Below are 26,436 nucleotides of genomic sequence, written 5' to 3'. Positions count from 1 at the left end.
ACCTGGCTGAGAGGATGCTGACACACTACACAAGAGAAGTCTCGCAAGTGTCCATCTGTACTCTTCTCAACAATCAGTTTCCGTGTTTTTTCTGACCTTTGACAGGTTTTTTTTGGTCGTGGCAAGGTAGAAGTGTGAGCATCAATTCTGAACGTGCTCCCTGAGAGCGCAGCCGTGTACTCAAACTGCTCCCATGCGCTTCATTAAATTGGAAAGAACAAAGAGCAATGCTCCTGGAGCTCAGTTAGATCAAATACGGGGTTTCAATTTCCCGTTTGCCTCAATTTGCCGTCATCCTGAAGGCAAAAATAGGGGTTGGGAAGGCACCAGGAGAGAAAAGCTTCATAAATCATTCACCGTATTAGCAGGAGGCTGGATCGGCAAGCCTTGCTCATTTAGCTACCTTAAACTTCATCCAACCTGCTTATCCCCCAGCTGCAGGAATAACAGACCACTTGAAAGGTAATATTTTTGCTATTAGTGAAGAAAGGAAAAAATGTGATCTTTGCTGTAGCTTGGGAATAATTTTTCCAGAGCTACATAGAATGAGCCTGAGTGAATACTGCTATTTTTGGCAATAGCTCTCCTGCTTAGCTCACATCAATAATTTTAATGCTTTATTTGTGGTTTGGGTTGTAAGCAATGGTGAAAGCTTGCGGAGAAAAAAAACGTGGCAAAATTTGCTAAATAATTTTGAGTTCATGACATTCATAAAAATACACGAAAGTTTTCAGAATTCTTAGAGTCCACACACGCTCATAAAGCTGAGCCATGAAGCATTTTATTTTACATATGCAAACATCACTGAATTACTCTTTATGAGGTTTGAATTGGACCTGTAAGGTTTCAGTGGTTACAATGACAGATTGTCAAACATGTTCTTAGACTCCTGTGTCTTGCAATGTCATTAATACATAGAATCTCATGTTTTGTCCCAGTAGCTGCTTTTTTTTCTCAGTATTTTACACTTTTTATATCACAGCAGCACATAGAAGTCCCACTCAGAGATCAGGGCTCTGCCGTTTCAGATGCTGCATAAATAAAGAACTGCAACAGACTTTCAAGGTCTGAAAGCACTTACATTTTATGAGGAGATATTTCACTACCATAATTATAGCTAATGTTGTATCTTCTTGCTTGCACTCCTACAGTGGTTTTGACCCCTGTGTAGGTGGCCAGCCTCTCAGATCTGCTGTGCTCCCTTGGAACATCATTTCTCCTCCTACATGCCACTGCTTACTTTCTCTTTTCCCACATCTCTGATTTGGGAAAAGGAAAAAAAAAAAAAAAAAAAAAAAAAAAAGCAGTACCACTGAACTATATTTGGAATAAGATGCACGATAGGCGAGGACTTGTCCAACCAAAAAATCACATTAAAGCACGAACCATCTCAAAACAGTCCCAACCCACCCAAATATTCAGAATCTTTTAACTCTAAGTACAGGAAGAATCATACCACAGTTGGTGATACCACTCAAGTTCCTATAGTTAGGCATGTACTTACTGATCAGCTGGATCAGACCAGGAAAATATTAGCTGGGACAAATTCTGTCTTCAATAAAACCAAACAACGAAGATCCTACTAGCATCCTTGAAAGAAAAAAGATATTTGCATGTCCTTTAACAGGGAAGCAACGAGATAGAAGCGTCAATTCAGGCCCAGCAGATAGTTTAGGACTGTTGCTAAGTGAGTAACTTAGGCAAGAGAAGGAATAATCATTTTTACTACTCCATAGCAACTCTGTTTTTTCCTTAAAATTACACGTTTAAGTTCTGTGAATTCTGTAGCCAACATCAAATTCCAAATGAACACATTAACAGAGGGGAGAGTAAGAGTGCAAAAGGGGAAATTCTAGCACCTTCCTCCAGTCAACAAATACACACTAATGATGTCAGGTTGAGACTTACACACACAGGGTTAAGTGACCAACGAATTTTTTGTTGTTGTTTTTTTTGAATTGGAAGTTAGCAGGGTAGCAAGGCCATCTGCATCGTGTTTATAACACCATGTACTGCTTGCAATTAGAAGTTGTGGATTTCATCATTAGTTCATTGGTTTAAACACAAATGCATTGGCTGAAATACAGTCATGCTGGGTTTAATAACAGCAATTGTAGAGTGCATTATTTTCGTTCATGTTAGTACTAAGAAAACTTGGGGAAAAACTGCTTGGCAGACAAATCCATCCTTTAAACTCAGTGGAGCAAACAACTGACACGTTGGCTCTTTGCCCCTGAATCAAAATATACCCAGAAAGTACATCTGGACCAGTTTCCCAACCGGGCAGTACAGAATATTCTGGGCTAGAGCCCCAATAAACCCTTTCTGGTTGTAGGTCCCCTCCCTTGTTTGAAGAACCTCAACAAGCATCAAGCCAGCCAGCGAGAATGACCTATAAATCAGCGGCCCTGTGGACTTGACACACACCTCGAGGGCAAGAGACCAGTTCCAGTGAGTGATCCAGAAAACATAATGTTCTCTCTTCAAAATGAAAACCTGATCCTAAAATGTAGTGATTAAGACCATTCCTGGAAGCTGGAGATAGGGGGGTTCAACTCCCTCTGGAGAAAAGGGACCAGAACTCCGCTTTCCTACAGCCTGGGTAAGTACTCTCATTATCAGATTTGCTGGTTTTTAATACTATAAATCCATTATTTTATTAGTGTTTGATAAAAACAGCGGTGCATTCAGAACAGAGAAACTATTATCAATTATCAGACAAATTAAAGCTGAAACTAACGGGGAGAAATAACAACTGCATTTTCTAGCAAAATTACAGCTCTGAAAGATAAGCTATAATTGTAAAGTATAAATGCACAGACATCTTCATCAATTGAGCGAGCCTCCTCTAACATTCACAACCAGTAACTTTGTAATTGCAGCAGGATCTTCGCTTAGGAGAAGACGTGAGCTTTCACAATGTCTCTCAAAGACGACGGGTTATCCTTCACCATACTGCAAGGCATTCAAAACGCATAGACTATTTCCAGCACAAGAACCCCTCCCTTTTCATGCATCTCTTTAAAGCCAGAATTGATATTTTGAAGTAACGTAGCTTTGCTGCGTAACCTTCTAGTTCAGGCCAGCGCCTGGGGCACAGTTACTGTGAATCATTCTGTAGAAAAATATAAGCTTGAGCCAGCAAAAGTACATTAGGAAGACTATCGGTATCTCTGTACCTAAAGCCTGACACACCACAGAGTCACTCCAGTATAACTTGAGGAGAACAAGCAAATTTACAATAGCATAAAGCTGGAATAATAGTGGTTGAAAGGAACTAAATAGGAATCAGCCTCTAACTGATTAGGGACCATAAAGGCACATGTGGCCTCAATCACGACAACGCCGGGTTTTGAGAACAAAAGCTACTTCTCCCTTTCATAGGGACACTTCTTGAATTACATACTCCTACGAGACAGGAGACATGCTAGGCCATGATACGCAGATAACCACTAGCCTAGGCAAAAGACTTCCTTCTGCTCTACACTACTTTAATTATCTTAAGCAGGATTTTACAAATAAAAAGCACTACCTCCTAGCCTCTCATTTAAGTATATTCCACCCGTCACGATATGTTCCAGGGACCACAAACCACATGCCGAATATGCCCTCTGACTTCAGTTCAAATAGCATATGGCTTAAGGGTTTCTGAGTTATTATTTGATAATGCTGAGAGGTATTATAGTGTGTGGTCCATCAAAGGCATCCCAACAGTTCATTCACCCTACAGCGAAGGAAGGTTCCCCATGCTGGTATACTTTTGCCGGCTTGTAATTTGAAAAGGGTGATTTTTAGAGCTGGTTACAATTTAAATCTTCCAACTTTGAGCAGTTTCTGGACAAATAATGTCAACGTTCATTAGGGTGGGGAATACGAGCAAAAAATCCATTTGAATTTAGAAAGTTTTAGACAATTGCATTTGTTTTACTGCACATTTGGAGGGCTTCAGCATCCTCATACGAGCGGTATTGCACAGAGTAAATGCAGCATAGTGAACGAGTTCATAAGAGAAGCACAATTTTATACAGAACCAAATTCATCGCGATGTCTCCTCACACATCAGAAACTTATATTTTAGCCTAATGTGCAAAAGCATTATGTAAATGTGTACATTTCCCCACCCATCCTTAATAACTTTTGAACCAACTAGCAGATTTCAAAGATATTTAACAAAGCAGAAGAGATTTCTAAGATATTAAATGTCTATCAACTGTGTGAAAATAGGTAGGTGGGTAGACGAGAAAAGGATGATTACTGCTTCCAGCAAGGGAAAGGTTGCAAAATGGGCTTGCACTTAATGAGACATCGCCGACTTTTTTCCACACTGGAAATGAGAAGTATGATGCTTTTCCCAGTGGTGAGATATTTAATTACAGTTTTGACCTTATATTCGCTAAAAAATCCAACACAGAAAACCAGAGTCTATGTATTTTATTACTTCTTGTTTGGACAAAACTCCGTGTTTAGATAACAAGGTAACAAGGCAACTTTCTGGTGGTTAAATTGTTAAAATGTGATGGTTGACCTGCAGGTGAAAGCAAGTATGCAGACAAAGAGAAGACAACAGCACCATTTTAATTAAAAAAAAAAAAAAAAAAGGAGCACCTGCTAAATTTGATCAGATTTCCTCCCCTCACCCCAAACTGCAAATATAAACAGATGGGGTGCCTCAGGTAAAAGATATCTGGCAGCATGGAAAGATTTCTTCCCACTGCTAATGAATAGATGGATCATATTATCTTAGTAAAGTAAATATGATTTTTGGCCAAAATTTCAGTTGTATTTCATCCTTTTTTTTCCTTCCATCTCTGAACGGATCACGCTGGGTTCAAGGTGAAATCATTCGGCATGTTTGCTAGGGTAGATCTGTAGAAAATGATGGATTAAGGGGGAAAAAAAAGAACCCAAACCAACAGCAAACGACCAAATGCCACCGCTGTCACACATTTCACTTGGGTTATTCCCGGAGCCTCACACTTATCATTTGTACCGGGCAAAGACCTCCCGATGCAATTAATTCCTTTTAAAGAATTGCAATGACAAGTAATGCTCGTGAAGTTGAGCGCAGAGTTTCACCTTGTGGCCCGTGCGGGAGTCCAGGAAGGCTGCACAAAGCTTTCATTCAGAGAACAGGAGGGCTCACATTGACAGAAACACTTTCCAAAACATTCTTAACTGGAATTTTGGTGGAAGGTGTTACACAGCTCCAAATATTTGTTTCTTTGTTTCCATGGGAACAACAGCCCAGTGGTTTAATAATAAAACAACATCGATCCTCGGAGCTTGAGAGAGTCCCTTGATTTTCATTCTGAGTTGAAGACTTATTTTTCCACGGGTTTCCCTTCTCCCCCTCTCCCCAAAACCAGCCGGTTTCAGAGTTTAATGCCCTTTCGGTACCTGGGAGTGGATCCAAATCATTAAAGACAAGTCTTGCAAAACTTGTATTATCCTGCTACATACTATAAAGCCAAGTGCTGTACCAAACACACTCTAAGAAGTCTGTATTGTAGACTTACTCCATATCAGACCCGACAAATGCAATTGTTCAATCACCCTCTCTCTGCATTATGGAGACTTGACACAATGTCACTGGATGGCAACGGAGTCTAGAAATTGGGGTGCAAAATGTCAGCACTTGAACTTTTTATCCTAACTGCAAAAAAGAAAGGAGGAAGTAAAAAGGGGATTATTCACAAGGCTTTACTTTAGAACTTTATTCTACCTAATTCAGACCCCCTCTCCAGTCCATAGGAAGAGGAAAACTTCCAGAGACTGATTCAAAATATAAGTTTACTTGAAAAGTTTCTGCAAAAGGCAGCTCAGAGTCATCTCTTCATTTACTACACAGGGAACCCAGAGACAGTGCCCTCTTTTGTTAGGCACCTAAATTAAGGTTTAAAGTTGGGTTGCATTTACAGTCCCCAGCAACTGTGTGTAATTTTGCTCAAGGTACTGTATCTGAAAGTGAGAGGTTTATTGTGTAAAAAAAAGGGAATTACGACACTCAAATCATCAGTGGTTTTGAGACTGAAGGATTTATTCCTAATGTGACAACAAGGTATACTCACACCTTTATTTCCAAACCTGATGCATGTATCTGACTACGTACAATTCTTATTAGAGCATCTGAGACTCTAGGGTCATCAGGTGGAAATGGAAATTCTCAAAACATGGGAAAGATGTTCCCCTTGCTTCTCAAAGGGTTTTGGATATTTAGGTATGTTACATGCCTTTGCTTCCTCTAAGGATTAGTATCACTAATACTATAAAAAAGCAGGGAAATTGTGGCCCAGGTAGCCACTCTGCTATAAGCAAACCGCGTGTGACAGGGTACGGAAGAGTATATGGAGAATCTCAGCCCTAGTAAATACTAACCATGCCACTGGAAAATAAATAGAGACTGACAAATTATTGCTGACGTAATCCCTGTGAGAGTGTCTAGACTAAGGGAGTCAAACCTACTGTCCGTAGGCTGAAGCTGGCTCCCTGGAGTCTTTCCACCAGCCTACAGTTCTTGTGCAATCCTCACTGCAATTCAACCGACAGGCACCTGCTTGCTCGTCGTCCGAGAAGGCCAGAGAGTGCAGACAGCGAGGCTGGGAATGAATTCTGCTCCCCAACAGCTGCCTTGTCTTTCACTTCTCTTTCTCTAGCCCAGGAGCAATGCAGGAGTCCCCAAAACATCTACTATCTCTCCATCTCTACACCGGCATCTCCAGATCTAGAGTTCATTTGATTCTCTCAGCCTCCCTCTGCATTCACAGGTTTAAAAGTGGTTACTTTTCCACAAGCAGTGTCTCCCTTTTGTCTCCTGCCAAGGGAGAAGAGAGAGTGAAGATGCAAAGCAAAGATTTTTTTTTTTAAGTGGAGATGAAGAGAAGGGTACTGGGAGAAACCCAGCAAGAGCCAGAAGTGACTAACGTGGAGACAAAGGCCCAGAACAATCAAAGTTGGAGAAAGAGCTGGAACGGAGATTCCTTCAAGAAGCAACTCCTGAGGAATGAGAAGTAAAGCAAGAGACAAAGAAATGTTTCATCAAGGCATTTTCTTCTTTAGGCAATGAATTCTCTCTTCTTTTTTATTTTAACTTCAAATGAAATCTGTAACATTCAAAAATAAATAAATCTCTCAGCAGTGTGACAGGAGTGCAAAATGTGTCTCTTCACTCATCACCCACAGACTTGAACTGAAATAGTAATTTGGCCCTTGCCAAGGTGTACAACCACTTAAATAGAAGCGCTGTAAATCAAAAGGTCCCCACAGTCTCTACACAATCAAGAGTTTGAAGGTCACTAAGCATGATGCAACAGTCAGGCATGAAATATATCCGATGAGACCCGGTACTTGTACCTTACTGTCAATGGTGGGGGGGGGCATCCTATTATCCGTGTTCCTTCACATCTGTCCAGATGGGGCCGGATGAGGCAAGCAGAAGCTTGGAAATGGCTTCAGTGCCCAGTCAGATAGACAACATAGTGTAGTGGCTGAAACACAAAAGGAGCTCCCCCAATCAGGGTGGAAAAGACAACTTCCCCGAGATTTGGCAGACCAAATAGCTGTGGGCAGTTTTGCCATTTCCCTAACATTTAAATCTCTCATCAGGCAGGTGACTTCATTCTTTACACCAAATAAACAATGCAGTGCTCACGCACGGGAGGGAGGCTCTCGCAGTCATCTCTGTGCCACCACATGAGGAGTACCAAAAAATAAGGATCCTTCCTTCCCTGCAATGGAAAGCGCCCAGTGCCTGCGGGAATCCAAAGCCTGATCCACCTCCCACTAGAGGAATGGCTTCATACGGGGTCAAGGCTCTAAGATCCAGCAAAATTCGATGATTCAGAGCACCCAGAGCAACACGTGCAGTGCTGGCAGGGACGGCCGCCAGAGCTGAGCCACAAGGCAAACAGCCTCGGAGTATCCAAATGGGAGAAAGCCTTTTAGGAATAAAAAACAATTTGTTCTCAGAGTCGGCCAGATAGGCCATGAGGAGTAGTTTATTGAGAGGGTCCAGGTGGATTGGGAAGGCTAAATGGACACAAGAGACGTAAAATTTGTTGTAATGACAAATATAAAGAGCATCAATTACTCAGAGCAGCCTTTGGCACTTGGAGCTACGAGTGCCTGCAAGGGAAACAAGTAACGTGGACCAGTGGCAGGAGGACATGTGCATGCCTGGCCAGGTTGCCAGGTGGTGGACCATATCTTGTATCAACTCAAAAATAATGAAATAACAGCATGTTTTGGTCCCTGCTTATTAACAGGCTGCAGGTTATTTTCCGTGGGCTCTGAGCGCTGTGGCTACCGGCCTGTGCCCCCAGTTTTTGTGAGAGGTGGCACAAAATGAAAATCCCCGGACGTGTGACATGCTGGGGACAGTAATGGCAGTAATTCCCCCCAGAGCCCGCTCTGCTCTCACAACTGCTCGGGGCCAGGAGGGCCAGCTGCGTGCACCACTGCTGCGGGACAAACGGGCTTGCTGTTTTCCAGGCAAGCGACTAGTGCTGCCAGTTTGATTAAATTACTGTTGCTTCGGGAGACTTAAGCAAATTATCAAAATGAGCAGAGCAATCAAAACTATTAAACACAAGGAATCATTAACGCTCCTTCAACTCAGGAGGGAAGAGGCTCTGCTGCTACTCCGAGTCCTGGGAGAAAAGCTCTCGACTGCTCTGAGGAAATCCAAATAAATCCAGTTTCCTTGGGGAACTCCTGTCTCATTCTCAGCCCGTCTTTTAGATCAGTCTCTATTAGCGCTCCCTCACTGGACTCGCAGCCTTTGGCTGAATCCCACCACCTATGTGTTGTTTTCCCAACAGAGGAAAAGCAGCTGCTTTCCCAAGGCCTTAGAAGACCCGTCTGATACATCGCGCTGCAGTGCTCAGGGCAGAGCAGGGAACACTCCTCACTCCTGGTGACATTACAATAAATCTACACAAACAGAACCAATCTTTGGCTTTTCTTCCAGCCCAACAATGCCTTTTTTTCTTTTTTTTTTTTTTAAAGTTTCTTTCACCATCTCTGACTTACCAATGACTAGGAAAAAAAAAGAGAAAAATAAAGTACAGAGAAGGAAAAGAGAAAAACAAACAAACAACAAACTTCTGTCAAAAAGCGTTCCTTTTGCCAGAAAGTGTTAGTTAAAAACCTGATTACTGGAAGCCAGTTTAAAGCCTTGCTTAACTAGAAAATGAAACTAATAAAATATGAATTAGCTTCTTCCCAACCTGCAACTTTCTGCTGGGTGAACTGTCCTCCCTGCTGGTGCATCCCTGCTGCACGCACCGCCTGCACCTCCCCTGGCCCCGCGAAGGATTCACTGTGCCGCCGAGGTAAAACTGCCTTTTCTTTTTTTAAATAGATGCCACTCAGCAAGGAAATGCAGACCTTCCCAGCCATTCTGAGCTTTTTGCCTCCTGTTCGCTTACACATCAAACATCAAAAATGTCTCAGATTCTCCCGACTTCAAGTAGACACTGCGAGGCTCCAACTTTCTGCCTTGAGACCTCCAGACGAAAGGCAATATTCAAGTGCCAAATACCACAGATTACCAGAGGTCTCCAATATCCTGAAAATATGTTATTTTTAGTATGTGGTTGGCAGAGAAAGGAAGTGTTAAATCTTGGACCAATATCAAATCTGACTGAAAATTAGCAGCCAGAAACATCCTCTTTGATTATTTATTCCACTTTCCCATATCCGAATAGCCCCAGAGGAATAGTAACGATGACAATCACTGGGAAAACACCTGATGATAGCAGGTTAGTACGCAGCGTTTGCCCAGCTCTCCACGTGAAAACATCCTCGGGTTTGTTTCCTGGCTTTTGACGAGCAGGTTTCTGGCACGAGTGGCTCGGTCTGTCAGAAACCGGCCCCTCGCGCTTCGCCGCAGCTCCTCCACTGAGGCACTCGTAGAAGAGCTGAAGGAGACCAGAAGAAAACCCCAGACGAGCCACCTGCAGGTGCCTTCCTTGTTTTCTCAGAGGTCCTTAGGGTGAGAGAGCAGCAAACTGGGTTGCTTGTATTTACAAACAAAGCACAGCGAGTTCATCACGATTTGTCAGCGCTCCGACAGGCTTCAAGGTTTTTCCTCTCAATACCTGCTAGATTCTTTCTAAATTAAGAAGTGTGATCTGCTGCAGTTTTAACAGCATTTTGATCTCAATGACATTGGCATGGTGCTCCACGTAAATCACTGGGGTGTCTGTGGGCGTACAATCAGAAGTCATTCCCCTGGCCTGCAGGGTGGACAGCCAGAGAGAGGGCCGGTCTAGCAGGACACAGCTCCAGCATCATATTTCTCATTTATTTAATACTAAATCAAAATTCAGTTGTCAACACCACTCTTGCAGCTCTCTGGGCTTGGCCAAGCTGTCAGATGGTAGCCATGCCAATGCCTGCCTCAGCTGCGAGCCCTTCGGCACCGTCCTCAACAACAATCCCGCCGTGTGCACTGCGGGGCAGCCTTACTCGTCTGATTCCTGCCCGCGGTGTCCGAACCTCACAGGGTGTCCCTCTGCCACCCTAAAGGTAGCAGGGCAGCTTGTCTGCGAGACATCAGCCAGCTGCATCTCCACAGGGATGTGCAGAGCAGCAGGGGATCCCTGGAGCCTCGCCACAGCTAGTGTAGGCATTTGTTCCTGATGTGCAGGATGTACGATGGCACCCTTTAAAGAAGCTGTTTGCTAAAGGCAGATAGTGCAAAGCTACTGGAAAACTTCTCCCGGGGAAAGCAATACGGCTCGGCCACCATCTCCTCCTACCTACTGAACCAGCCAGGCTTATGGTCACCATCAGCCTGCTCCTAGCAGCAGAGGTCTGGGATTTGATTCCCATTTTGGCTTCCTTGCGGTGGCAGGGACGAAGCCTTAGCTCCAAGGACCTGCCAGCAGCCTCTGCTGAACTACAAAGCAGCATTCAAACGCCGCTCCTCATCCTCCCAGCCCCTGGCCTGACCCCAGGCCCACCGTGAGGTCCCCAAAGGGCAGACGTGACAGGGCAGGGCACTTCCTCCAGCCAAGGGGCAACACAGAAAACTGTCACCCGTGCCCTGCTCCGGAGGCAGAGCGTGAACAGCGCGGCGCCGAGGGAAGCCTGCAGTGTCGCTAACTCATAAGGTCGGTGCGAACTACACCGGCTCCCACGGGTCAGAACGGATGGCAACGGGAACGTGCCACAGACGGCTGCGGGGAGAATTCCCAGATGGACAGGCAATCTCAATTAAACTGTCCTCCCCTCCCATTCTCCTCTGAATTACTGCTCTAAACCCCCTTAATTATCTAAACTCAATTAGTGTTAGAATATTTGAAGCTTCCTGTTCAGACTAATTTCTCTCTCTTTCCTCGTTCAGAGTGTTTGACTTGCATTAGGGAACACTTAGTGCCTGTGGTAAGGAGAACTTCACAAAGGCAGGTCAGGACTTCGGGGTATTCAGTCTCTCCTCCATCCTTCCAGCGTCTGAGATCATGCACTCAGTCTATGCTTGTATCTATCCAGATGAAATTTCAGCATCTGACTTTTTTTTAATACCTTAAGCCAAACATTTTTGTTACTAGTACCTACTATCATCCACTGCAGCTATTTTCACTCCTAAAGATTTCCATATGCACTTTCCAAAATGATTTGCAAAGCAGTAATTTTCTATTATCGCTATTATTATTCCCGGGAACAAAACCCACGGTGTTCGTTCCGACAAAAAAAGAACATCGGTGGCAAAGCAGACAGCAAGACAAGACAATAGAAGGAAACAGTTAAAAGATCCCCTTTTGTTTCAGTGATGTGACTTCTTTGTACAGACTGAACTTGCACATTTTCATTCAAAGGGCGTCAATTACTGAATTTTGAAGACTCCTACTATCAGCCTCTGCAATGGTGGAGACCCACGTCAAGACTTCTCTCAATGTCTTTCTATTACAGCCTTGTACGAAACTTCAGTTATAAGGTCTGTGCCTCTCCTGAGGTCCAAGTATCTCATTCTCTGACCAAAACATATATGAATACAGGGCCTTCTGAGGTGGGGCTGCCCATAGGATAAGGACCCCAGCAAACAAGGTTGTTGGACCCAACACCTCCAGAGCTGCCTAGAAACTATTGGATTGTTTGTCTAAAGAGCTTGACAAAAGGTAGCGTCTCTTCTTCCAGGAGAGCCTTAAAGAAAAAAATCTTTTTAGCTGCAAACACAGCACACGGACCTCTCATCTTCATTATTTTGATTTGATTCAATTTTTATATACAAAATAAAAACTCTAAAACTTACACTAAAAACTCTAAAAACTTAGAGTTCAAAACATGAACTCTAAGTTTAAAATAATCTGTTTTGCAGGCAAACTCTCAAGGACAGGAAACCAAAGCACAGAAAGATTAAATGAATCGCCCAAGATTAAGAAAGAAATCTCTGAGCAAGCTAGAACTGAACCCAGTCCGAGTCCCGGTTCAGCACACAAACCACAAAGCAGTGCTCTCAGTGCCTACGCGCTGGGTGCTGTGCGGTGTTGGAACGCACGTGGCTTCGCGGAGAGCTCCATCAGGCAGCCAGGCATCTCTGACCGAGGTGCAGTAAGAGGATTACACTTTTCATTAAATGCTTAAGAGAAACTTTTCTCTCCAGCACCATCCACAAGCATGTAGTTGTTCTGGTCCAGAACTGGCTGGAAAACAGGAATTCTATTTTGCAATCTTTTTTGAGGTTTTAGCATTTAGTTTTATTCTTGTGTTGGGATAATACTGAAATTGAAAAATGGAAATTTTCTTCGCAAAAGCCAAACAGAGAAGTTAGTAAACATTTAAGATGAGATACAGCAAACATTTCCCTCTCAAATCCCTTAGAAGTGCTCTTATTGGGAATGCCACACATCCCCATTACGCTCAAATCATAATTGCAATCGTCTTGCAGTCTTTTCCCTCCAGAAGTTTTATCTCGGAGTGAAGAAAGTTTACAAGAGACAAGTTTCTTTGCAATTAATACATTCCCACCAAAAGTTCTTTTATTAGCATGACATTTCTTTCCCAGCTTTAAGAGTAAAATTTTCTTTAAGTATATGACTATCGGAAGAGGAGGCCATAAACCAAATGCAAGTCCTGGGCCTCAAAATGCAGCTGATCATTTTGCATAGTCTATACCTGAAAATGTCTTGAAGGCTTACTAGAGTGGAATGTCTCATTTATCTCTACAGGTCACTTTACAGCCTTTTTTTTTTTTCCTTTATAGCTGTTGAACCACAGTGAAATGATTAAGCTTTTAATTTGTTTTATAATTTTTAGGCTACAATCTAAAATACATTCTTCATATGAACCAGGCAACAGCATAACTCCTCTTTCAGGTGAGCATCAATCCATTGCTTTGTCTACTTCACCCTACACAGGCAATCTTTGGACAGAGTTCAGAAGAAGCAACTTCAGTTCACAGCACAGGTATGTTCTCCCCTTCCAAAATGCCCAGTTGGACTCCAGTAGCTATTGCTGGAAGTGCTGGATTGTCTTTTTATCAGAGCGATTTCTGTAGTGCCAAATTTGTGTAACCTTACAGCCTGGCCCTACAGCTTCCAGAAACGTTTACTCTAGCTAAGATAGTATTGCTTATGCAAAGTATAAAAACTTGTGCTCACTGATTGTTTCAGCACCCAGACAGGGACGAGAAACCTTTTGGCTTGACTCAGGAACAAGCCTCCTTCGTTCACCAGTAAAGCATTCTGGAAAAGACTAAGGGAAAGCTAAAGCTATATAAAACGAAGTTATTCTAACAGCTTGTAAAGCCAGATGAGAGTCATTACATTGTTTATGTACATGAGGGTACTGGGATAGACTGGACTGGATGATTTACCCAAGATCAAACAATGAGTCAGTGACACAGTTTTCTGCTGTCCAGTGAAAACACGGATGTACAGTAAGCTGAAAAGAATTCACTTATTGCCCATATCAAAAGGATAAATGAGAGTGTGTTCCCTCTCCTATCTGAGTCTGTGGTTCCAATAAGCATTGATAGAACTGACTTTGGCAAGCAGGAAATTGGCTGCACTAGTCACATATGCAGAGCATTTGCTGAAAACAAAAATCTTGAGTTACTCAATTAACAACAGTTTTCACTCACCGAAGCCTCACGCCTATCTGACACAGCGGCAATTTACACTTTGCTGCTTTCTTGAGAAGTTAGAAGGATACAACCCATTGAGTGTCCAAAGCACCGCATGCCCAGTCAGGACACTGTGCAGTGCCAGAGTCTTGCCTCATGTTTGCATTCAAATCGCACAAAATAAGTTACTCAGTTTCACTCACCGTCAGCTTAGATGGTGGGATTTTGAATTGTTCACGGATCTGATTTTGCTGGACTGATAGGATCAACAAGAAGCAGGAACAATTCAGCTGAAGGCTTGTCAACCCTCAGAATGCCCTGAAGTGGGCCATATCCTGCCATAAATATTTGCACAAAAATCCTGCTGACCTCAGTGGTGGTTCTCAGCACAAAATGATGGCAGGATGTGGTCACAGTGATTTTTCTAATAATAGGTTTTCCATTGAGATCAATGGACATTGGGCCTCATTTCGTTGCCAAAGCTTGGTTCTGAGCTCTGAAGAGAGACATTGTTTTCCTGCAGCAGGGAGCACACAATTGCCAAATTTACTCCTGGCAAAGGCCGAGGTTTATTTTTAATGCTGAATAGCACCAAAAATGTCTGATGTTAATTAAAAGAGTGTCTTCCTTCTGCATACCTCAAAAAATCTTCCAATGCTGCTGTTGGAAATACACATAGAAAACATAAATATACACGTTTAAAGTCAGATGTTTAAAGTCAAAATAAGCTAAAACCACTTTCCGTGTACCTGAATGCAATTCTAAGGAGAGTTTCCCATGGATGGAAGTAGCAGGTGCTCAGCTCTTCAGAAAAATCATGTCAATTTAATGTAGGTGTTGAAGCCCCAGAACTGCAAGTAAGTTCTCACAGGCACATTCCTAAGTCAGTAGGTAGCACCCTTCACTCCATTTTTCCTGAGCCAATCCCTCCCGCGGTGTTCATTACTGCTTTGATGCCTATGTGCAGAAATCCTTATCTTCAGGATGCTAAAGGATGACTAAATGTTTTCCAGTGTTTTATTCTTTATCTCAGTTCAACTTTAACTGATTTCAATCGTGTGATTCTGCTATAAAGATAAGAAGCAGCCTGCCAGGGAAATGAGCATTTCACAGGTTAACAGCACAACTCTTCTAAAGAGGAAGCAGGTTTGTTTTCTGCCTTATTTTCTGGAAAATGTTAAAACAATAAAATGAATGAGAAGCAGTGGAGAACAAGTTGTAAAGAAGCTAATTTCCTGCTCACAGCAGCTCTGATAAATTTCAATCTTGGATGACAGGGGTTGTGGAGGGAGAGGGGAGGGGCAGCTCTTCCTGGAAAGCCAGACAGGATAGGATTGATTTGAGAGCCAGACAGGATAGGATTGATTTGAGACATCTTCATTGCCAGAACAGCCGGTATTGGCTAATCATCAGAAAACAGACTTCAACCTACAGGAAGCGGAGAGCAACGAAGACGTCTGAATCAAACCTTCAGGTTCCAAATGTGTAAATGAACAAAATAATAACAACAACAACAACAAAAAAAAGCCCTCGCTCGCACACAAGCCTTCCTGCAGACTGACAAATGCCAAAGGAAGTGCCAGTGCCCTGACTAACACAAGAATCCTGAAACGCTGCAGGCTCTGGTGCCAGCAGCGGCAGCACCGGCACCCGGTTAAAAGTGGGTGGCTGCCTGACACGGCTGCTGCCGGATGGACCGGACAGCTCAGCATGAATCACAGGGCAAAGGATTCCGGCAGTCCGGGAGGAATTGGTACACAGGCTGCCTGCTCCTTGCAGTTTTTTTGTTTTTTTTTTTTTTTTTAAATACTCCTGACTTTAAGAGACCAGCCGTTTCCTTCCTGATGTGCTCTGTGGGCGTGCAGCCGGCAGATGACTCCTCGCTGATGGCACCGTGCGTATGTGAGCGAGCGCATGGACGTGGTGGCGAGGGGTGGCAGGCTGAAAATCCCCAGGGACTGAACTCTGCTGGGTAACCCACACAGCCACAGCTGTGACTGGCTACTGACAGGGCAGATCTGCTGCCACTGCCCTCCCAAGGGGACCGTGATGTACGTACACACACACACACACGCACCGCACACACGAGACTACTACAAGTGAATCACACAGCACACTGAAGTCTTTTGGAAATCCTCCCTGGAAGGGGAAATCTCTGCATCTCCCTTGCTGCAAGCCTGGAAGCAGGGCAGAAGGTAACAGAGCTTTCTTATGCCCCTCCAAAGATCCCGGGAGCTCCCTAATTAGGGTTACAGACAAAGCTGGCTTTGGTTTACTGACTCCTCTTGCCCCATAAGAGGGAGGGAGAAATGCTTCTGCTAGTCTGACAGTGTATCTTCACTCCCATCTCTGTCTGTCTGAGAACTATTCAAACCAAGCTATCTGGAGTCTGGGGAACCAGCTGAAATTATTCCTGCTGCCCATTCAGACTTCTGTTCTCTCTATACACCCCAGGTTACCTGTTTTAAAAGGTAGGATTAACACGATAACAGGCTATCATCGCTAAATATTTTGGAAGGGAAAACATTGATCCCACTCTCAAGATACAAGACCACCAGTGTGAAAATGTTGTCCAAAAGACTTGTATTTCAACTCTGTTCACTGCTAATTACCCCTTGACATGTTCCTTTATCACATTTTGGTTTGCACTTTTCATACTGCAGCTCTCCTAGACACATCAGAGAAAGACAGATTGAAAACAGCCAAAGGAAAAGTGATTTTTAATCAGGTATAGACAGATCCAATACTACTGACACCAGCTGGAGTCTTCGCGTTTTCTTCAGGGGGCTCTAGAACACCTCTATCACCCACTGGTCAGCTACTCTGAGAAGCAACTGCTTCCAAAGGTAGCCTCTTACGTGTACTACACGACTGCCAATTTGGAGAGGAGAAACGAGACTAAACCTATCAGAAAAGACAACGCAAGAAAAAAGGTACAGTCAAGCCGGCACCCAGCATCCAGAGAGCAGGAAAGCCACGCTTCAGCCAGATCCTCGTTGAAGGCTCAGCAAGGGGACAGCGGCACGCATCAAACAGTACTCTTCCAGTACTGCTTGAAAGGGATCTTGCATCTGCTCTTTCCCATCAGTGTTAGAGACATCTTGACCAGTTTGTCTTTCTTCCTACTTGTATCTTCCTTCTCTCCCATCAACAGGCTTGATTTTCTCCATATTGTATTCTTTTGTTTATCAGTCCTTCCCTTTCTTTTCCCGTACTCGTCTCCTCACAGTTTCAAAAGGCACTTGCCAAAGTTCCAAATCAATACTCTATCTTCACTCCCTGCCGCTTGCCAGCCAACTTCAGCACTTCTAATCAAGCTCTTCTGGAAATCCTGTCACCCCTTGGCTTAGAGGATTCTTTCCCTTAACGATTCCTCTCATCCCACTCCGATCACTCTGTGCACGTGCTCTAATGAGGAACATCTATTGCCTTTCTGGTTTTCACCTTTTATGGGCCTCTCAGTTCCCTTCTCTTCTACCCAGAGAGAAAGCAGCAAAGAAGAAATCTCATCCGCAGCCACAAAAAAATAAAAATAAAAATTACAGCATCTTTATGCAGACAGAAATCCTTCTGCACTCCAGACCTATCCCCCCATCCAAAACGAAATCTATGTAAAGATGAGTAGAAAGAAAGGTGTTACTTCAACCCAACTTCAAGTTCCATCCACTACAAACACAGGTGCAAACAGCACCAGGAGGTTAGATGTGGCTTGCAAATAAAGAAAGGAATATGATGTTCAAAGAAGACAGCATATCACCTGCTTGGAACCAACTAGAGACATGCCCAGTGCATATTATTGGCCCCATTCTTAACTGATTAAATCTCACCTCTTCAATTTTGTAATTGAATCGCTGACACCTGTGCTTCTGACAGCAATCTAATTGGCCCCTACAGGAATTGTTTACCAATGGGACACGTTTCTACTACAAAAATCTTGGCACTGAGAGAAATCACCTGGTAACCTGATAGTGGCACCAGAGGCACTCAATGTCCCCCTCACTCTCATTCTCACCTGTATGCCACTCGCTTAATGAAACAGCCTGCAACTCACAGTGCTCTTTGTACTCGTGTTTATCACGACAATCAGGTCCAGCAACAGCAGCAAGTTGATATATTTACTTCGGGAAGGGGTGAAAGAACAAGTCCTGGTTATGGTACCCCACATTTGGTCAGGATCCTGCTTGGCTAATGTCAATACTGATAAACTTCCTCGTCTTGCCTGTTCAACCCTGCTGTGCAATGCCTCCTGGATCCATCCAGTGTGGGTAGCTGTGGGTAGGGGAAAGTTCATGGTGAAGTGTTCACTGCTAACAGAAAAATGGTTTGCAAATGAGTTGCTATAATCTCAAAGAAGCGTTTCTATTGCCTGCAATTTTTCACGGTTCCATTGTAGTCTTTAACAGGTGGCTCATTTCCTCTGTGTAGTTCTGATTTTGTTGACAGCAGACTATGCTGCATCTTTGTGGGGTGACAATATATCATTCTTTCCACCCACATTATTTTTCCTTCTGCCCAAATCACACAAAGACGTTGATTGATCAAGGATCCAGTCACTTATGGACAGAAAAACGTGGACTGATAATTTAAATGCAACAGACTAAGCAAAATAAAAAGAAAATTCTTCGCATCTGTATTTCCAGTACATCTGAAAATCCACCAATTCTAATGTGCTTCAGGAGATATGTCCTTACATAACATCATATAAACAATTCTCATCCCGTTTTTGTGGTTTCAAGACTATAATACTCGTATCCTCAGAAGTATCACTTAACTTTATCTCCACACCTAAAATGATTCAGCCTTTGAAAAAATAGTTTTGATCTGAGTTCATCTGACATTTCCAAATTTCATACAAGAGGCTGAAAGAGTGTACTGGCATTTACAACAAAACCACAGCATGGTAGTTCCACAAACCACTCCTCCGGTTTCTTAGACCTGGCTGCCTTCGGTGGACCACCACTTCAAGCCTTAACTTTGCTGACTGACTTAACAATTTGTTCCTGGTATCATGTGACGAGTTTTTGAAGCTCACATGAGTAATTGGACATTTGCCGCTAGTATGAAAGGCAAAAAAAAACTAAAAAATATAGTAGAACATGAGGTTCCAATTGTCTGAAAAACAGAAACATCTGTTGTAGTCATGAGCAGTTGATTAGTGGAGTTCATTTCTAGGGTAAGGCTTCAGTAGATCAGCTCTTCTATCTAAGTATGTCATTGTAGTCACTGGAAGCATTACAAAGAGTTACAAAGAATAAGCAGCAGAGATATAAACAATTTGTTAGGGTGCTAGTATTCTTAAAAGCCAACTATAATGCGTCGGTCTTCAGCACTTATTCACTGCTTTCCATGATATCAGCATGTGAAATTAATAACTGTACTTAAACCTTGCTTTTATCCACAACAGCTAAACATCTGCCAGCCCTTCAGTTATAAACCTGTACTATTTTTGAAGCTTATAACTGGAGACGGCAAAAGTTCTTTCTAAAGATAAAACACAACATACAAGCTGTCAGTCTAAGCACAAAATAATCAAACCAAGTTGGGCTCTGTCTGCCAGTCAAGACAATGACAAAAACATCAGTTGTTTTTTGAGATACTGCTTGGATTTCAAGCCAAAGCTTTTCCAGCTCATTACACTAACATAAGGATTAACACCTTGAAACATTTGTGCAAAAAGCAGAGGTTAATCAGAAATGCTAATTCAGCCCAGGTGCACTGTATAGCTTCAGTGGTATGGGATAGATGGCTGAGCTGTACGCACTACTTTAATTAAGGTTGCTGTTGCAAACCTGTACCCACAACACCACAAGCCTTGGCACCCAGGAGTACAAGAAGCCATTAGGAAGAGGACGTCTTTAAGGTTAAGCCTCTCCTTCATTAGCCTGAATATCTAACCGAAGGTTCAGTAGGAATCCTAGCTTTAGCCCTTGTTCAGTTCCTGATATCAGTGGCCTGACCTAACCTCCAAATTTCCTAGTTCTCCATCTGCATCCACCTGTCACCTCGTGGATATTCCTCACCCAGGAACAGGGTACTGTTACATTAAAAATAACAACTAGGACTCGGTAACACTTTTCCTCTTGACTTTACAGACTATTCTGTTTTTATCAAAAATACAAAATAACAAATACAAAATAACTTATAAGATTGGTGGGTTTTGTCTTCAGGTATATAATTTCATTCAACGTGCTGTGCAACCCTAGCACGACTCTTGGAAGACTGTTTAATTTTATAGCAATTAAAAGGTGTCCCCCTTTTATCATGAAGGGCAAACTTCCAAGAGAATATTAGGTACCTAAGAAAATGGCAGTTACTGAGGGACAGCCAGTGTTTTCAGTTACTACGCAAAAGGAGAAGAAACTCTTCACACTTTTTAAAAATAAAAATTGGATTTGACTGTGGAAACTATTATCGGATGTCCCTAACTGATACTGGTTCCATCTGTACAGATCCAACTCTTGCAAGTATTCTTCCACCTTCCAAAAGATATCGCACCCCCTGAGCTCCCTTCCATACTTTCCAGCTCTCTGGAAGCACCTGGGGGAGGAACACCCATGAGATGCCCGGTGGATGCAGCTGGAGCACTAGGGAACCTGGAGGGTAGGTCTCTTTGAAGAATGTGTTCCTGTTTTCTCTTGTTTTCTGTGAAGAATGTGTGCCTGATTTCTCTTCCCCAACCTCATAATCACCTGAAAGCACTGTTCTTGAGATGCTAGTGAAAGCAAAGATGACCACAGTCTCTAGACAACACATCTGACCATGCTTCTGATCATGTGTGCAATTGACTTCTGAACCTACATAGCACAATGTGTGGTGAGCCTCTGTGGAGCGAGCAAAGTCCAAGCCTCACCCTAGTCTGGCTTTTCTAAGTACACACGTAGTGTACCGAGTGTGCCCCTTTCTGAGAATTAGAGTCCAATTTTTTCATCCAGGAGACTTATGCTGACCCCAACGAGTTGCTTGTAACTTGCACGCATCCCTCCCTGGAAGCCCACCTGGAGAAGCACCCAGTTCACTGTTTAATCCTGGTGGGTTGTATGATGGTGAAAATGCAGCAGAGCTGACCAACAGTGAGTTTAGAAATATTTACAAAACTTCTCTTAAAAAAAACAGAAATCAGCTCTGTGCAGATTACCTTATCTCAGCTTCCTCAGAGCTTTAGCAGATTCCCTGGGCTATATCAGGTCTTCTACGAGGATACGGGATCCAGGCAGGTGCAAGAACTGTCTTCAGAACATGCAGCTCTTTCAGACCAGCTTGCTTTCTGTGAATTACACTGGCTCTTTATCCATGCTACGAACCTCTATTCATTTCTTTTCCCATGTAGCCCGAGACTTCCTGTGTGAGGTTCCCCCTTTGCTTCTCCCACAAATCTTTGTACAGCCCCTTCATGGTATACCTGAACTGTCTTTTAACAACCTAAACTGAACTCACTGGACGCAAGTCAGATGGAACAAACAAAAAATGGCCCCAAACCTGCACGTGCACTGTGCCTAATAAGCCGGTCCAGGCCACAAACTGCTTTAACATGAACAATCATCTCTGCTAATAGAAATAGCTCACACCTGGCTATCTTGACATACGAGCAAACAAAAATGAAGTGCATCCACACGTCCTAGTCACTCCTGTCAGTTCTGGAGACTTCCACTCCCTGGATAAGTGCCACCTTTTGCCCAAAACTGCAAGCACTTTCATGGATTGCCATTAAGATGTAATGATAGCCTTTGTTGCTGCAAACACATTTCATGATACAGAAATTCCATTGCGTCAGCTTCCTAATATCATAAAATTAATTCAAATTTATATCTAAGACATAAGTTCCCAAAATTGTTGCTGCTGCCACACCTCTAGCTCCATGAGTAAGAGGACAGGACAGGTTCTCAGCAAGAAATAAGGGCTGGGATGGAGGATCTCTGGCGAGCCACAAGGTTACCAAAAGCCTTGGGAACTCAGGTATTAGTTTTCCCTCTGCCACGATTTACACACAACAGAAACCTCTAAACCATCAGATCACCGGTGAGTGAGCTGTGGCACAGCTCTGTGCACCTTCGCATCGGGGATGGAAGAAGATGCACTTAAACAGTGGAAAGATAATGAAGTGGGAGACAAAGCTCTGTCCTTCCTCCACATCACCCGTTGTGCACACTCAGTCTTTCAAACTGCTGCTGCCAGCACAGGACCACTGCTAGCACTGTTGCAGGAAACAGGCAAGACTTTAATGAACAGTGGTTTGGGGATTTATCTCACGAGTGGGCTTAGGAAGGATCAACAATAACAACACTCAACCTCCAGCATCTGTCTCATCTTCTCTGCCTTCTCTTCCTGAGAAGAAACAGAAACAGCTCCTGTGGGAGGCTTTAAAGTAGATAGGGCAAAGTGAAAGTACAGAGACCTTCCAGCACTGAAAAAGCCTGCAGGAGGCACAGAGCCTGGAGAGCAGAGGAGGGACTGCTTGGTTTCGGTGTCTGTATCCGTTATGAGTAAGGCAGCGGTGCCCTGACAAGAAGGCCTGAAGAAACTGAGGTGTGGCAGCTCTTCGACGCAGCAAGAGAGGGAGCAGCAGCCTACGTAGCAGGTTTCCTCTAGGATGGGCTGGAGTAAGAGTGAGGGCAAGAGGTTCCTGTGCTGATGCGAGATGGGCTCCAGCCTCTGCCAGAGCTGGGTGACTCACGGCAGGAGGAAAAAAAAAAAAAAGGCAAGACTTGGCAACCTGGGCTGTCTCACACAGTAGTAGATTTTGTTTTCCACAGGATAACCGAGGCCTTTGTGGCATGTGGTCAGACCCTGCAGTAAAGGACAGCTTTCCTTGTCACTCTCTGGTCTTAACAGCAGCAGAACGTATCACTTAACTCACGCCGCATACAACCGTAAGAGGGCTTCGAGTCCTGATTCTCCCTTGCTCCAGCTGCCCAAACAACAGGTAGCAAGAAGAGCGTGGAGAAGTGATGCTGGTGAGACTCAGAGCCTCCTTCTCTTTTCTCTTTTCAGGTCCCAGCAGCAGCTGGACCTGCCCGGCCCCAGAAGCTGGCAATATCCTCCCGGGACAGGACGCCGCTCCCACACAGCACGGAGAAACCAGGGCTGTGACTCACGTGTGGAACCACTTCCTTGGAACAGCTGTAATGGCTCCCATTTCCTGCTCGCTACCCTACCCAATTTTTAAGGTTCCCATCCACACCACAAGAAGCAAAGAGCTTGCACAACAGCTGCTGGTCTGCTGTAGCTTACAGCGCAGCACTTCGAGTTCTTTCTGGCTACTACCTTTAAAAGCTGTGCTGTAAACTGCAGTGAAGACAAGTGAAGGTGGGACGAAAGAAAGCTGCACCCACTTCTTCTGATCAGAGCCCTAGGAAATGCCATCTGCCTTTTTGGTAAATTGTTAGTATCACCATAGTTTGCTTTTAGGGCCTGTGGAAAAATAAATAAATAAATCCCCAGTGTCTTTTGTAGTTATTAGAGCAACTATAATCTCACCAAGAATACTTTACCGGAACTGGCTGTGATTACAGAGTATCTTTCTCCTTCCATGAAATGTATTAAGCACTCTGACACTATTTTATTACTTTGCCTCTTGCAATGCAAATGGTATAAAAATTGTACAACCTGGAGAATACAGAGAAGACATCTCACGTGCCTGGAGATGACGTATCATGTTTTCCCTCCTCACCCAAGTGAGTCCTGAAGCCATGATGTTTAAAAATGGCCAAATCACATACTGCTGAGTTTTCAGTAGGCTAAATCAAATATTCCTAACGAAGCCTTTAAAAAAAAAAAAGTGGATAATACACGCATGGTCCAGCTCCTGCAACACGTCACTGAACACCCTGCCCTCTGGTCACCGCTGCCTCGTGAGCAAAGTGCCACAATTATTTGAGTAACCGTGTTTAAAGGATACTGTGTGACAACACTAACAAGTAAACCGAGCTGTGATGGTTGATTCTGAATTCTGTAAGTTTGATTTTCATAAGTGGCTATGACATTGACAGGTAGAATACACGAGCTTGTATTGTTTATATCAAAATACACTTAGAATGAAAGTGTATTTGCTTACTGACCAAATACACTAACACTAAAATGTTAGCTTTACATAAACCACATACAGAGCCCATCCCTGGAAGTAATAAACTATCCATTAAAGTTTCCTTACCTATTTAGTGACGTTTCCTGATAAACTCCCATTTACAAGTGCAGATTACATTTAATATGCATGGCTATAACAACATTAGCTTGTACTAAAGTATGCTTTATCCTGTGTTACCGGAATTGTCCTTGAATTCCTCATGTGGGTAAAGGGTAAATTCAGATACCTTTAGTCACTTTTTATCCACAAGTCTCACGGAATCAACTGGAAATTATTAAAGAATGAACAAAAGGCTGAGACTGCATACAGGGCTAAAACAAGGGTTACAATTAGACAGTGGAAATTCAGAGCACCTGAGTGATTGAAAGGTCTCCCGCTTTTCTAAATATCCCCGTCAAAACATTCAAATGTTTTAGCTGCTTTGTCAATAAGGTTACAACAGTATAATCTCCTAAGGTGGTTAGATTTATATTGTCTGAAATGTGATTCTACAGTTTTGTTTAATTCACATACTGGAAGGAGAATATGTCCTTGATTTGACTGTGTACACACAAGGAACGCAGTTGGAACAGTCTATAAAAAATATTAACATCACTAAAACTGACAGAGGCGCTTTGCTACAAATTCGTGCATAAACAAGGACTAGTGAGAGCCCCATGCAGAGCTCCTACGTTGTGGACTATGAAAAGCAACACAATCACAGGTTGAGAATGGCACTACTGAGCGTGCGATGGGGGTTGTTAATTCAGGTTGACTGCGGGTCAGTTGCATTAAAGTGCTTTGTGTACATAAAGAACTTTTCCAAAATTCAAAAAAAATCTAAACTTTTCTAAAACATCCAAGACCTTGACAGGTTGGTCTGCCTTAACGACGCTGTATGGGAGACAAGCCACTCTGCACCAAAATGTCTTTTCACTTCAAAAAGTACACGCGCGCACTTTCTGAAACCAGACTCACTGCTGTGCTGCTGGCAGTCCTCTCACCAGCATTTCATGCATGCACTTTCCCAACAGTGTACATCCTCCAAACTCTGGGTCATAAAACCTGACACAGGGTGTACAGAGGGACCATTACCACCAGACAGCTCCAAACCTACAGCTGGAAATGTTTTTTTTTTCTTTTTTTTTTTTTCTTCTCCCAAATTATCAAATTCCATAGCCATTAGGCAGACATGCCACCTCCCACCTCGTCGTATCAGAACTGCAGACAATCACCCTCTTCCTTATTGCCTGATCAATGATTCTCTAATCACCCCCTTCCTTATCGTCTGGTCTTTCTTCCTATATATCTCATTGACCACCAGTCAAATATGCAAATAACACAAGTTTTACCATGTTTTACAAGACAGACATACTAAAAATACCAGCAGGTATAAAAACATTAGAAAATATACAATGGATCTCTGCTAACAATGTGCATTAACTGCATGCAAGGCATTGTCATTACTTTTATCCAGCCCATCGGTACTGTTAACCTCACCTACTTAAGCCACAGGAACACACCTAGCACTGGTGCAAAAGGAAAATGAGGTAGGAAACACCTTGTGATCTCAGAATAAGAGAAGACAGGGATGGAACAACAGAATCAAAGAAAAGCAGTATTTCATCCTTGTAACTGCGGAATCCGGTTTTGTAATAATAATTGTTTGTGCGGCTGACTTCCTTTAACACCTGTGACCCTGCTTGTCCCGGCCTCGCTGCCTGCTGGAAACTTGGCAAAAGACGAGAGAAGAGATATTAGGGAACCAGTGCGACATCCTGAGAGGGGCCATAAAGTCCAAAGGTTGCACAGAATTGCCAGGAGCAGTCTGATAAACTAAGGAAGCATGTGGCTCTGAAGAGACACACTGCTGTGCCCGAGTACATTATGTCCAGCCGCTGCAGGCTGCACCCAACGTCTCACACGCTCGAAAGAGCACGGTAAGCAGGGACCTCTTTCGCTGCCCTTTCCCAACCAACCCCCTTGGAAAAGAAGTGTTTAAGCTCCTTTCTGAAATGAGTATCTGACCACCGAGTGCACTGCACATGCCAGAATTTCACAGATCTTAAATTTGAAAAACACTCCCCATCATTCTTTCAAATTAAGCGAGGGTGATTTGTTAATTTAATAAAAAGAAAAAAATCCTACGTAAATCCCCTTCTGAATTAGCATATTCAAGCCTTTCCAAAATCTGGCTCCAGGAAGGAACTTGTCCTTAAAAATCTATCAGACTGTAACTAAGCTTGTAACTTGGCACATGAAATAAATAAACCAATAATCAGATCCTTCAGAAATTTTCAGTTAAACCTGT

General features: G+C 43.3%; 1 protein-coding gene and 1 long non-coding RNA gene across 12 annotated transcripts in view; one reads left to right on the top strand and one right to left on the bottom strand.

Moving 5' to 3' along the window:
- The window catches only part of FGGY (FGGY carbohydrate kinase domain containing), a 280,468-nt gene that overhangs the window by 242,135 nt on the left and 11,897 nt on the right, over positions 1-26,436 (bottom strand). The window lies entirely within an intron of this gene.
- Positions 1,978-23,187, top strand: LOC136791391 (uncharacterized). The gene is made up of 4 exons (XR_010833331.1): positions 1,978-2,602; positions 13,258-13,407; positions 20,515-20,665; positions 23,054-23,187. It is a non-coding gene; the product is annotated as an uncharacterized lncRNA (long non-coding RNA).

Source organism: Anser cygnoides, chromosome 8, assembly GCF_040182565.1.
Source record: "Anser cygnoides isolate HZ-2024a breed goose chromosome 8, Taihu_goose_T2T_genome, whole genome shotgun sequence".
NCBI classification, from domain to species: domain Eukaryota; kingdom Metazoa; phylum Chordata; class Aves; order Anseriformes; family Anatidae; genus Anser; species Anser cygnoides.
Note: the sequence above shows the minus strand (reverse complement) of the source record. Positions and strands in the feature narration are given on the sequence as shown.